Below are 14,142 nucleotides of genomic sequence, written 5' to 3'. Positions count from 1 at the left end.
AGCTTCAGTTATCAGATATACACCTACTTTATTTTAACCGAATTCACATATCTTTATCCACTATGGCATGTATTAATCAACTACCTACCAGTTCCAGTAACTGTTTAACATAACTACACAAGCCTGTTACATTTTCTGAAAGTTTCACCAATGTCTTGTTACTCTTCTTTTTTCTGCTGCTAAACTTTTATGTAGAAAGTTTCTTCTCATGTGACACCCTACATCTATTTGAGAAGATGGCCACTGGTGTTTGGTAGTCGATATAGTTTTAGTTGGAAGATAAAAGAACGAGAGGACACAAGTTAAGAATTTGGAAAAGAAAGGCTAAGAACCGAACGAAATAGTTCATTTTTATAGCAAGGTGATCTGGTTTATGGAATAAGATGTTGTTGCGTTGATAAAGACCATAACTTTACAAGGATTTAAGAGGGGAAGCAACTATTTCTTTAAAAATAGAGGGCAGATTTAAATCTTTGTTGTTTTTGTTTTTAAAAGCAGGTGTGCAAAAAGAGTCTGGAAAAACCAGATGGATCCTTTTGGTCGGCATGTTGTGTTGCTTAATGTTGTTAAAGGTAGGCCTTTTAAACGTGCAGCCAAATGAATAGCTTTCTGCTCGCTACTGTATAAATTTACCTTGAAAATTATTTGAAGTTGTGCCTGTTATACTTCGGTCCATCTTCATTTTATCCCCCCCCCCCAATAAGACTACTCTGCAGGCACCATTGTGTATCATCATAGCCTCCTAGCTTCTCTGTTGTTAAAAATACTAAATTCTGTAATTGAATTTAGTAGTGACTTGTCTTCAGTCAAGGATGCTTGCTTGTTTGAAGTTAAGCACAAAGCTACACGATGGGCTGTCTGTGTTCTGCTTAACACAGATATCGAAACTCAGCTTCTGGCATTGTAAATCTACAAAGATACCTCTGTGCTACTAGGAGCAAAAAAAAAGCTGGTTTTCAATAAGCATAAAGCTAGTCAAAGCTCATTCCCGTTTCTAGTGATATAAGTCCATAGGCATACCACAGAGCTAATGGATGGGGGGTGAGGGACCTTTAATCCCGTTTCTAGTGATATAAGTCCACAGGCATACCACAGAGCTAATGGATGGGGGGTGAGGGACCTTTAATCCCGTTTCTAGTGATATAAGTCCACAGGCATACCACAGAGCTAATGGATGGGGGGGGGTGAGGGACCTTTAATCCCGTTTCTAGTGATATAAGTCCACAGGCATACCACAGAGCTAATGGATGGGGGGTGAGGGACCTTTAATCCCGTTTCTAGTGATATAAGTCCACAGGCATACCACAGAGCTAATGGATGGGGGGTGAGGGACCTTTAATCCCGTTTCTAGTGATATAAGTCCACAGGCATACCACAGAGCTAATGGATGGGGGGGGGTGAGGGACCTTTAATCCCGTTTCTAGTGATATAAGTCCACAGGCATACCACAGAGCTAATGGATGGGGGATGAGGGACCTTTAATCAGTTTTAGTCGTCTTTCAAATTTTTGCCACTTTCGTGTTGGTTCTCTTTCCATTGTTGCCGAATTTCAACATTTTTTTGTTTTGTTTCGAGCATTTAACATGTTAAAAATGCAGTCTTGATTTTTTAACAAAAGAATTCCACTCCTTAACCAGTGTTTTAACAGTTTATATTGTTAGGCAGGTTCTATTTTACCATTCGATGTGAAAGGAATGCAAAATCTGATCCACTTAATAATAACGAAAGTGTTTTATTTCCTCGACTACAAGTTCGTCAATTTCACATTGTTTCAGAAACTATCGTTAGATTTAACCTCACAAATAATGTTGAAGAGCTATTTGCTAATTTTCTTTTATGTATAGTGCTTCCAGTATTTCTTTGTCGGAAAAGTATATAAATACAACATTTACTCTCTGAAACAGTTATTGGCTTTATAAATAAATAATCAATCAACAATCAGCTCGCTAGTTTATTTTGCTGAAATCATATCAAGCAAGTTCTATTTATCGAGCTACACTCAAATTACGGACCTAAAATGTATCTTCAGCAAGTAGAAATAAAACAAAGATATAATTGAAAACAGCCTGCAACAGTATTTTTTAAAAATTGATTAAGTATAGTTCTGCTTTGTCTCTTTTATTTTCTGAACTGAAGATTTTCTGGGGTGAGTTAGTGAGTTAGAGTGAAACTTGCTGTGGACGCAGTCGATAATTAGAAACTTCATTTTAGGTTTTATCCCACAGATAAATCGTATTCAGTGTCGCTAATTCAGTAAGTGCTCTATAGGATATTACTATTTATAGAATGAAAAGATGTTAAAAGGCTGGATTAATGTTTTCTTTTGATAAATTTCTGTACTTACTTTAAAGCAGAACTCGTGGAAATAACACTTCTTATATATATAGCATTGGGACATGGCATAACTTAAACAACAGCGAGTGTAATCCATGTAAATTATGCTTTCTTAATGTACTTTTTCACCACTTGGTGCGCAGGAAAGCGAAGTTCCAAATCGTCATTCATATCAGTGATGTTCATTCGTGCGATATAATTTTAGAAATATATTATCATATATTCAGGAGTTCCATTATGGTGCAAGCGCATTAAAAGTCTTGATCAAAGTTAAGCAAAGGAAAAGCGACTTTATTTTGCTGTGACAAAGAATACGAAAGTAAGATTAAATTAAAATGGCGCATATGTAAGTGTTACTATTTGTATAAATCGAAAACAATCTATTGTTGGCAGTTCTGATACTTTAAAGACACAAACGTTGATACAATAGTATTCAAAATACTCGAGTTTTCATCATCGCTTGGAATAAATTTATGCAGCACAATGAAGCCCACATGTACCCTCATTGTTTACAGAAAATTGTATTAAAAGTTTAAATATTTAAGTTCCGAGTTTGGCGTAAGGGTTAGCGCATCAGATTTCCTACATATGAATTTCTCATGTTCCAGACATGGTAACATCAAATACACTTAACGTGTGTCTGTGTGTTTCTTTTAGCAAAGCCACATCGGGCTACCTGCTGTGTCCATTCGTGAGTGGGTTATAATAGTAACATTTAATCCTTTATTTTTTAGAGGGACTGCTTTAGACAGCAGGTACAGCCAACTTATTACTTTTCCTAACTCGTCCTTAGTTTGTAATTATAGATCGTACAGGTCTATGTTTGTACGTTGTTAAGCATAAAGCTACAAAAAAGCTATCCGTGAAATCAAATATTTAACGCTATAAGCCTTCAAACTTGCTATTGAGCCACTGTGAGATAGAGGTCTATGACCTGGACTATTGTGTGCGTAAGCTGTCGTTACAGTGGACAAACAAGCGTTTATGATTAGTATCTTATGCTAATTTGAATTCCGCGTGTTTTTACATTATATAGACCTACATGTCACATACCTTATAATGATGTCTAATGTGCTCTTTGAGAAGATTAAATATTCTGAACATAAACAAAATAGGCCAACGTACAGTTAACTGTGCTCATGTGTAATAAATAAACGCAGTATAATTCCTATAGAAGTTCACGTTTGCTTTCGAGTTTCGTGGATATTTATTCAAAGTATTGTTGTGTTGTGTGTATTATTTGTTCCCTACATTAAAACGTGTATCTATAACAGGATTATAGAGTGTATGCTGTAGATTTCGGCATGATTCTAATTAAATCGAGTAATTGTTTTTATCCAAAAATCGATTTATTGCTGTGCGAAATGACAAATATACGCAAAAGCAGCGGTTCTCAAACTTTTTGATCTCAGGACCCCTTTACACCCCTAAAACGTATTGAGGATCCCCAAAGAACTTTTGTATATGTGGGTTATGTCTATGGATATTTAACGTATTAGAAATTAAAACTGAGAATTAAAAAAAAACAATTATTTATTAATTCAATTAAAAATAACAACAATAAACCCATTACATATTAAACATAATATATTTTTATGAAAAATAACTGTATTTTCCAAAACAAAACAAAAAATAGTGCGAAGAGTGGCACTGTTTTACATTTTTGGAAATCTCTTTAATATTTGATTTAATAGAAGACAGTTGGATTCTCATGTGTTTTCAACCTGTTGCGATATGTTGTTTTGATTAAAGTATATGAAGAAAATCCGTCCCCTACAAATATGTAGTTGGAAAAGGGAGAAGTATTTTAACAGCTTTTTCAGATAATTGTGGATATTCTTCTTTGATACTATACTAAAACCCCATAAGTGGTAGTTTCTCAAAGGTTAGTTGCAATGTGGAATCTGAAACCATATTAATGAACATTTCGTACTCTGTTACATTAAAATCCATTGGTTTATTATGCACTTTGAATGGATCTTATACCCATGTATGATTTAGTCATTTGGAAAATATTGGTTCACTGAGCGAGTTTTGCAGATATTCCAAATGTTGACAAATTTCATTATACATTATCAATAACTCACATTCGTTAATATCACCACCGAACTAGTGTTTAAGTATTGTGAAGCTGTCAAGCTCACCATGTCGGATACAAGTTGTCCAAAATTCTAATTTTCGCTTAAAGGCTCGAATTTTATCGTTGGCAACAAATACTCTTGGTTGTTTTCCTTGAAGTGACAAGCTCACTTTGTTCATTTTTCAGAAAATGTCTGCAAAATACCAAGTCCATGTCTGTCAATCGTTCTTTCAAGTAAAAATGGTGTTCTATGAAAAAGGTGGCTAGTTCAGCTCACAACTCAATCGCACAAGTGCTTTTCCTAAAGACAACCATCGTGATAACTTATGCGAACTTCCCATTTCGTCACACAGAATGTTAAAAAGACGTGTACTCAAAAGGTCGAGATTTAATAAAGTTAATAATTTTTGCTGCTTCATCAAGGACATTCTTAAGTGAAACTTGCATTTTTTTTACCGCGAGTGCGTGTGGTGATTGTTTGTTTGTTTGTTTTTGAATTTCGCACAAAACTACTCGAGGGCTATCTGTGCTAGCCGTCCCTAATTTAGTAGTGTAAAACCAGAGGGAAGGCAGCTAGTCATCACCACCAACCGCCAACTCTTGGGCTACTCTTTTACCAACGAATAGTGTGATTGAATGTAACATTATAACGCCCCCACTGCTGAAAGGGCGAGCATGTTTGGCGCGACGAGGATGACGTGTGGTGAAGAATACAATGAACACTAGTACAGTTTGGTGCCACTACCTTGTTCGTGCTGAGGCGCCAGCAGTTTTACCTCCCATTGCTTTTGCACCATCAGTGAAAATGTCAGCACAGTTGTTTTAGGATAAACCATGAGATTCAACGTGTTATTCAACACATTGAATACTTCAGCACCAGTTGTGTTTGATGGTAAGAATTCACACAAAAGATCTTCGATGGTAAGTTGGTGCTGATACCGGAAGAATACAAGTAACACAGCAAGTCCAGCCACGTCTGTTAGTTTGTCCATTTGTGAGGCAAAAGTACAATTCTGCAGAAGAGCTATTGTATTGTTGGAAAGTGGCACTGCTGTGATTTCTTTTACTGACATTTCATCCAGCATGCATTCAGTAATGTCAACTTACAAGGTTTTATTAGTCTTTCAGTTAATGCAATTACGATAACTTACCCTTCAGTAGCTTTTTCATTTCTAGTTTCAAAAGCTGTAACAGATAATTTTTGGCTTTTAAAGAGCTGATCACGTCTATGTTTAAAATATTCAGTTCCTTTTTCTTTAAAATTTGAGTGATTGATCTCAAAATGACGCCGAAACTTAACTGACACCAAATATTATTTGAAAATGTTCTGTTCCACAAGACACAATGAAGTAAATTATTAACATCTATAAAGCCGAGAGAAAGATAACTTTTTTCATATTTTCGTTTTTTTATTTACAGTTTTGACCATTTTCGATGGAGCATATTCCTCCCTTCCATGACTCAGAGAACTCTCTGATATGTCAGTTTTATCTTTTTCAGTTTCTTGGGATGTAGACGATGCAGCTGTGAGCTCAGAAAGCGAGTTTTCTAATCTCCGTTTTTTTTTAAGCCAACGATCCATCCTTACATATATGAAAAATATTTTAAAATAAAATATAATTAAGCTAAAAATAGTAAAAGTTTTCATTTTTTTTAAAAATATTATTACAAAATAAGACAACAAAGTGTTCTCATTTGTCAAAAGATTGAACAACTGTTTACCGCCTGATTCTTTTCCGCACTTATATCTTTCCTTCCAAAATTTTTATCAGAATGTAGACTTCAATTTATTTAAGCTTAAGTATAATTTTTATATGTATTTAGTTCTAGAACAGAGAAAAGTCCAAATTTATCGACCATACAGATTAAAATTCATTTGAATCCCAAATAAATTCAATTAAAGTTTAACTCAAAATAATATCGCTAATATATGCAAAAGCTTGAAAAGGAAATCTTACAACTTAAAGACACAACCTTCCTTTTTAAATACTCAAAACGTACTAAAACGTTATTTGCCTTTTTCACTCTCATTCTCCCACTCGGTTTAAAACGTACAAACGCATTTTATTGAAGAAATTATACTATGAAAATATTTTTGACCTTGCGGACCCGTTGAAGGGGGCTCGGGGACCCCAGGAGTCCTTGGAGCACACTTTGAAAAACGCTGTGCTAAAGTATTAGTTATTATTGTTAACTTAATGAAAAGTTACACAGCAGGCCATCTGCGATCTGTCCATCACGGGGGATGGAACCTCGGAATTTAACGCTGGGAATTAATAAACTTATCCACTGAGGAAAGAATATTTTTCTCTTTATCTTATAATTAATTAACATTTTACTTCAACGCTATTGCTTAAATTCGAGTTAGCTATGTATAAGATATTAGTATCTTGTTATCAGCAAAGATGCTTTTAAGTTGTTTTTTTTTTCTGTTTTGTCCAGATTGTAAATATAAAAATTCACGGTTTACGTCCTGTAACCACAAAAATACGCTTCAAATTAATAGGCCCTTGGTGCGGTATAAGACTGACGTGGGTGAACTTTATTATAAGGATTGCTCACGCTAACATTTGAAATAAACTGTCACTTATACACTGTAACGAGCCGTAATAGGTGAACGTTATTGTAAGGACGAGCCTAGGCCGGGCATGGTCAAGTGTGTTAAGGCGTGCGACTCGTAATCTAAATGCTACGCTTAATTAAAGTACTGAATCACCTCTAAACATTCTTTCAGATAAATATCCAATTTATCACACTGTTTATCCTACAGCACACTAGCCTTCATTTTCGAACTATTACACCAAACATGCTTGCCCTTTCAGCCGTGGGAGCGTTATAATGTGAGGTCAATCCCACTATTCGCTGGTAAAAGAGTAGCTCAAGAGTTGGCGGTGGGTGGTGATGACTAGTTACCTTCCCTCTAGTTTTACATTGCTAAATTAGGGACGGCTAGCACAGATAGCCCTCGAGCAGCTTTGTGCGAAATTCAAAAAACAAACAAACAAACAAGGATTAGCCGTTGCATTAGATTCGTGTGTGATGTATTCATAATGTGAATGTGCACCCTAAGAATTGAGAAAAATAAAGTTTTTTGTGATGGAAAACGGAGGCAAAACAGGAAATCGTACTCCCATTGAAAATCTACATGCACATAGGATAAAAATTTCGCGAAGTTGGGGTTACACAGCGCGTAATAAAATAGTTTTTCCAGTATCATATAGGCAAGAGTTCCATTATATAGTATGATTTCTCACAGTAATATATGAAATAACCTGACACCTATGTACTGCCCGTTGTTAGTTCAGCGGTAAGTCTACTGATTTACAACGCTAAAGTCAGGGATTCGATTCCCCTCAGTGGGCTCAGCAGATAGCCCGATGTGGCTTTGCTATAAGAAAACACCCCCACCTATATACTGTAGCAAGCCTTAATGGGTAAACATTATTATAAGGATTGTTTATAGTGATACTTGACTTTGTAGTTAAATACAAAGCTACGCAAGGGGCTATATTCCCTGCCCACCACTTGTATCGAAATCCTATTTAGAGCGTTGTAAGTCTGCAAACTTACCGCTGAGGCACTGAATTATTAATAATTCAAATTCATTGATATCTGTTCACACTGGTTAGTCGTGATTGGTAGACTTTTTGACATCGATTCTCGACTTTTAAATTCTTATCGTCATAGTTCTAAACACATTAAATGATATTTTACATGATGAACACTAGCGTTACTCAGAAAATTGGTAGACTTTTTGACATCGATTCTCGACTTTTAAATTCTTATCGTCATAGTTCTAAACACATTAAATGATATTTTACATGATGAACACTAGCGTTACTCAGAAAATATTGAAGACTATTGCGAAATAGCCGTGAATATTAAATTATATAACTGTACGAAATCCTTCGCGGTAGAAACAAACAAACTATGTGAGCGTACCTGCACACACACGCTCACCTGTGCACTTTGTTTATATATTTTATCATTGACTCTAGTACGTCCATATAATCAGGTCCTAAACCACAAGCTCGGCATGGCCAGATGGTTAAGACACTCAACTTAAACGACAAAATTCGCTGTTCGTACCGTGTATATTGTTTCTTTACGGTTACACGCATGCACTCCATTGTTATAGTACGATATTCGCAAAGGACAGAGAGGTCTTATCAATCAACTGATCTCTTTATGGGGTTTAAAATGTGCTTGTTTCGTGTGCTGTTCCAACTGCACGAGGCTTACGCTCGTCAATAAAAATGATTGGTCTATGAGATAGCAAAACAATAAAAAAAAAAATTATTTAGGTTCGAGAAAGATACCTTTCCTTTATATTTATGATATAGTGTGATTGCAAAATTGATAAACAGCTAATCCACAAAGAAAAACATTGCCTCATTTTGCCTAGGGACTCGTAGTTCAGTAAAATAGTATTAGAGAAGAGACAAGGAAGCCAGATACAAATGTTCAGCGCCGAACAAGTTATATATTGTTATAAGATACAGTTGACGATAAGAAGATATCTTGTCAGTTTAAGTTAAGTCTGCAGTATGTTAGGTAGTGTATTACACCTTCTTTTAAGCTTCAAGTATGTACTCCTAGTTTGTTTTGTTTTAGAGCAAAGCTACATTGGTCTGTGTTCTGTGTCTACCGTGCGGAGTCGAGTCCTGAATATTTAGCGAAGTAATTCTGTAAAATTTCCGCCTACTCATCAGGAGCGACCCTACTTAGAATTAATAAAGGACAAACTTAAAACATTAAGTTTCCCACCCCCTACAGCTTAGTGGTAAGCCTGAAGAAGTACTTACATCTGTAAACATCGCTGTGGGCAGACTACAGATAATGCATTGTGAAGCTTTGTATTGAAAACAAAACAATAAGTTATATCAGTTTTTGCGAACAGGTCATTTATAACTGAAATTCAACCTTAGATATTGTGTTAATGTTCTAACAATAGGTCAGAGTTGCATTCAGATATCAGCTTAATCTAGTTACAAAAACCTTACAGAGCCTGAGAAAATAGTTGCAAAATTATTTGTGAATGCTATTCATTTACTGCACAAGTGAGTAGTTTTTAATGATATAAAGTTAAAAAATTAAATAAAAATTAAAAACTTTTAAGCATGCACCATAAAACACTAGTTATCTAAAGGCCACAGTATTGTAAGTGACTCTTCATATTTCCATACCTAATTGCTACAATCACCAGGGGTTACACATACCAAACAATATTCATTTTATAAGCAAACGGTGTAAGTTATTACATCAACAAGGGTGACACATTCCAGACAATATGAGTTTTATAACAAAGGGTTTAACTCATTTTAAGGTTTAAGCGATGTAAGAATACTATTTTTTAATAGTGAATTAATTAATATTTTATTCTATAATTGTGTAATAGTAACTGGTAATCCATGATATGTTATATGTAACTTACATCTCAAAATTTCAATGGACTTTTTGTGTTAAATTCGGCTTAAATGTTGGTTGATATCAAATCAGTTTCCTACTAACTCATCAAATGAACTTGTTTAAATACTGCATTTAACAAGAGAAGAAATAATCATTATTTTTATTACCTAGTTAACGTTTGTACTCTTCAAGACAGTATATAAAGTTATGTTTAATTTGACCAATATATTTTTTATTATATTCACATTTAATTCCATGTATATGCAACTTTTATCTAAAACGTCCATTTTATCTATAGGTTTTGGAGGCACTGTTTGAGCTTTATAAACTGGTCTGAAAATACATAGGAGCACTTTTTACTAAACAAATTGGGTTTTTGACCAGTTCACGCTCTGTATACAATAATGTCACAATACCTTTAATTTTCTTATCATGGATTCTGCCTTACTACGTTTACCGCAATATGAAATTTGTTCACTGACACGAACTTTAAAATCTCTACCATTATTAATATTGTTACGCAGTTGTATTGCAAGAAGCTACAAGTTTTGAGGAAAATGGGCAAGGTATTAATATTTCATATAAAATAGTATTCATACCTTTCTTTAAGGATTACATGGAATTAACCTCTTTCCGTATGAAACTCCTACTGTCTGGTGATAGTAGTGAATAGGTACTTAAACACGTGGAGTCACTTTTTTACTTCCAAATAACACCTCATTGTGGTTTTTTTAATGTTTGTTTGAAATTAAACACAAAGCTACACAATGGATTTTCTGTGCTGTACCCACCAGGCGCATCGAAACCTGGTTTCTAGTGTTGTAATTCCGTAAACATACCGTTGTACCACTAGGGTAGCTTTTGAAATACCGTTTCTATGTTTTAGTGTACTATTATACACAATTTACTTTAACTGAATTTTTAAGATAATTTTTTAGACTATTATTGAGTATATATGTATGTAGTGTATGTAAGTAGGTTGGAGTATGAAATAACTAAATAATTTGTTTACAATTAAAACGTGGCCAACGTCTAACTTTGTTGATTTAAATGAGATTTCTCAAGTGAACATAAGTGATTTACATTGTTATGAGCAACTATGTATAATTACAATATAAAATCGTAATATTTGGTTTATTTTCTATTGCAATTCAAAATCTATACCATAGATGTTAATCTCACTTGCTTTAATAACTGTGTTTGTTATTCTGAACTGTAATTATTCAGTTTTTCTCTTACGGAACATCAATTACATTAGTAATTCATGCTAATTAACATGAATGGTAGAATAATCTCAACTTTTAACATTTTACATTTACTTACATATTATACCTTTATTTGTTAATGTTTCCTTAATTTAAAGTTATTTTGTATGGAGAATCGGGGGAATAATATTGTTCTATGTTTAGTTTCCTTTTGTATTTATATTTTATATAACTATTCTTTAAGGTATATAAATATTCAAACAATAACAACAACAATATCATAACACATCACTGACATACCGGTTCCGTGGTGTACCTACATCAATGTTTGCTTTTGAGAGAAACGTATAAAATCTATATAATTAAACGACACCGAGATGAAAATACAGGCTGTCCGAAACTCGTGTTAACACATTTGTTGAGATATACTGTAATTGAGTGATTGCACTATTAGATATATTTTTTGCGCTCCACGTGTCAACCTTTGTGTATGTTGTACAGCTGTGAAACAGCAAAACACTTCAGTAGCAGAGCTTCAAACTCTGATCTCTGAATCACAAATACACAAGTTTTTTTTACCATAGTTATCGGACACTGTACATAGTATTATGTAGTTGTTTATGCAACTTACTAGACTTATACGACCTGGTGCTAGTAAACAACAATACATTTGTATTTTGTTTACTGAAGGTAATATAGAAGTAAATTTGGTATTGTCTTTATTTTCGTTTTATTTGTTTTTTTTTTATAAGCGCAAAACTACACTATGGGCTATCTGCACTGTGCCTACCGTGGGTATCGAAACCCAGTTTCTAGCGTTATAAGTCTGCAAATGTTCGAAGTGCAAATAGGGAAATATAAATAAAAACAAGTTGCGATTTAAACAGATGCTCATCAAAATATTAAGACCTTCTATGCCTTTAAAGCAACTTGAATAAATGCATTTCGGTTGGTTACCACTTAAGTATTTGCTGCTATTAAGTATTACCTCCGGTAGCACTAGGTAATTAATATTGTAATAAGCTATAATTGTTTGTAACTTTCACGCGTCGGTAAGAGGGGGCTTTACAATAATAATTTGTGTTGCTTTAATTTTAGGTAGTTCTCTTTCTGAAGACGAAGATGGGTTATTAATTAAACTTCTAAACTACTGTTCGCTCCTTTTATACTTCGTCGAATGCGAATAATTCTGAATCAGTTTCTCCTAGTTTCAGACTCTTGGCCTACAAGTGTCAACTACAATATTTTCTTAATACTTACTGTATTTTCGTAATATTTTGATACTGAGTATATTCCTGTTTCAGCATATTCTAAAATAAGGTACTGACTCAAATGAATTAAAAACAGGTTTAAAATAAGCTACTGTAGCCTTTCACTGAGTTAATGCTTTAAGTAGATAATTAAACACCTTTTCTCGATACGTTGCAGATACTTCTACAGCGCTGCAAGACTGTTTATTGATCGCTGGAACGAAGTTAATCCAATGTTAAGAAGATTATCTAAGAATTATAATACTACTCGAAAGTTATGCATTTGAACAGTTAGAGACTGTTTCCATATCTTAAATCTTCATTATATATAAATACCCAGAAGTTAAGATGTTAAGGTCTATATTTTTCTTACAACCTCTTATAGTGTTAAATTTCTTATTTATCCTATCACCTTTTCAGGTGTTTTAGCATTAAAGCACAACATTTTATTTTACGTAATCAGAACAACTTAATTCGCAGAGTAACATCAACGATCTTATGAGAATATTATCTTATTTTAGCAAACCAATTTTATTTACTGCATAAGATTCGTTGTTGTTCAGAAGATATGTGTAGATAGCACCTCGTCACTACCACAAGTTCTGGTGTTAGTGAACTTTAATTATGTTCGAATGTTTTAGTTTCAAAACTATATTTCAGTTAGTCGGGTTTTATGGAACTAAGAAGCTCTTTTTTTTCTTACACTGTTTCAGAATGATGACATACTATTATTTCTAACGCCATCTATAACATTTAGTTGAACACGTACTTTGGTGTTGAGAGGTTATTTCTTTCTTATATCGTCTATAGTAATGAGCTGGACAAGTGTTATGGCGTTAAGTGGGCATTTCTCTCTTATAATACTCCACAGGTTAACCTGAAGATGACCTAAGAAGGTCAAAACATTGTTCTTGTACTTTAAATAAAGTTTTTAATATCCACACAAGCCGTCTGGGCAATACATTTTTACTTCAAGTGGGTTTTTCATTATCATAAAGAACTAATATCACTGCACAACAAAGATTTTGCTTCTTGAACACTGTTGGATGTTCCTTATAAATTTTTGGCTGCTGATCACGAAAATCACATCAAAATTTGCCCATCACGTGCCGTTTCATCGAAATCTTCAGTTTCATCAGGACATTGCTATAATGGAAAAACGATATCAGGGCAACTGGAATCCGTCAATGCTTGCTGACTACTGTTGGACACTGCAACGTGATGCACCGGACATTGAATCAAACGAAAATCAGGAGCAAAACACTTTTAATTATGTTGAACTTAATAGCGTATTAGAAACATAAACGCAATTAAATACGTTATTGCCAGTAAACAGTTAACTGTCTATTTTTCAGAGTTCCTACGTGATGAAGCAAAACCAAAACTATATTTGTGCATACCCACCAGGTACCTGTCACAATCAGCAAAAACTTTAAAAAAATAATTATTGTGCAGTGTATTTATTAAATCTAACTTAACGAAATGAAACAAAGACAAGAATTTCTAGTTGACCAGTTTTACAGTTTGAAAGACATAGCTGTAAAAGTTAAAGTCTAAATAATGAGAATACCACATTAACAGAAACGGTAAAACTGCTACATGAACAAGTTAATTCAAATGTACAGGGAAAATATTAATGTAAAAGATATCACTTTAATTTCTGAAACTGTAAGAGAAAAATTGGATAATCTAAAAATTGATAAATACCCTGGACCAGATAACTTTTGTTCTATACTTTTAAAGTAACTTTACATTTTATTGTGAACTGCTAGCTAATATTTTTTATATGTCATTAACTAGTGGAAGAGTATTAATAGATTGGAAGTTGGCTAATATTTGTCCAATATTTAAAGGCGATGATGAA

The 14,142-nt window shown here is 33.9% G+C and overlaps 1 long non-coding RNA gene across 2 annotated transcripts in view; it reads right to left on the bottom strand.

Annotated features, from left to right (window-relative positions):
- The window catches only part of LOC143239855 (uncharacterized), a 55,767-nt gene extending 44,309 nt beyond the window's left edge, over window positions 1–11,458 (bottom strand). The window contains exon 1 of one of the 2 annotated variants that reach the window (XR_013021409.1): window positions 11,329–11,458. This is a non-coding gene — a long non-coding RNA (uncharacterized LOC143239855). The remainder of the gene's footprint in view (window positions 1–11,328) is intronic. The other variant, XR_013021408.1, reaches the window with a different exon arrangement.
- Between the last annotated feature and the right edge of the window lie 2,684 nt (window positions 11,459–14,142).

This window comes from Tachypleus tridentatus, chromosome 13 (assembly GCF_004210375.1).
Source record: "Tachypleus tridentatus isolate NWPU-2018 chromosome 13, ASM421037v1, whole genome shotgun sequence".
Taxonomy (NCBI): Eukaryota; Metazoa; Arthropoda; class Merostomata; order Xiphosura; family Limulidae; genus Tachypleus; species Tachypleus tridentatus.
This window is presented reverse-complemented; position numbering and strand designations above follow the sequence as displayed.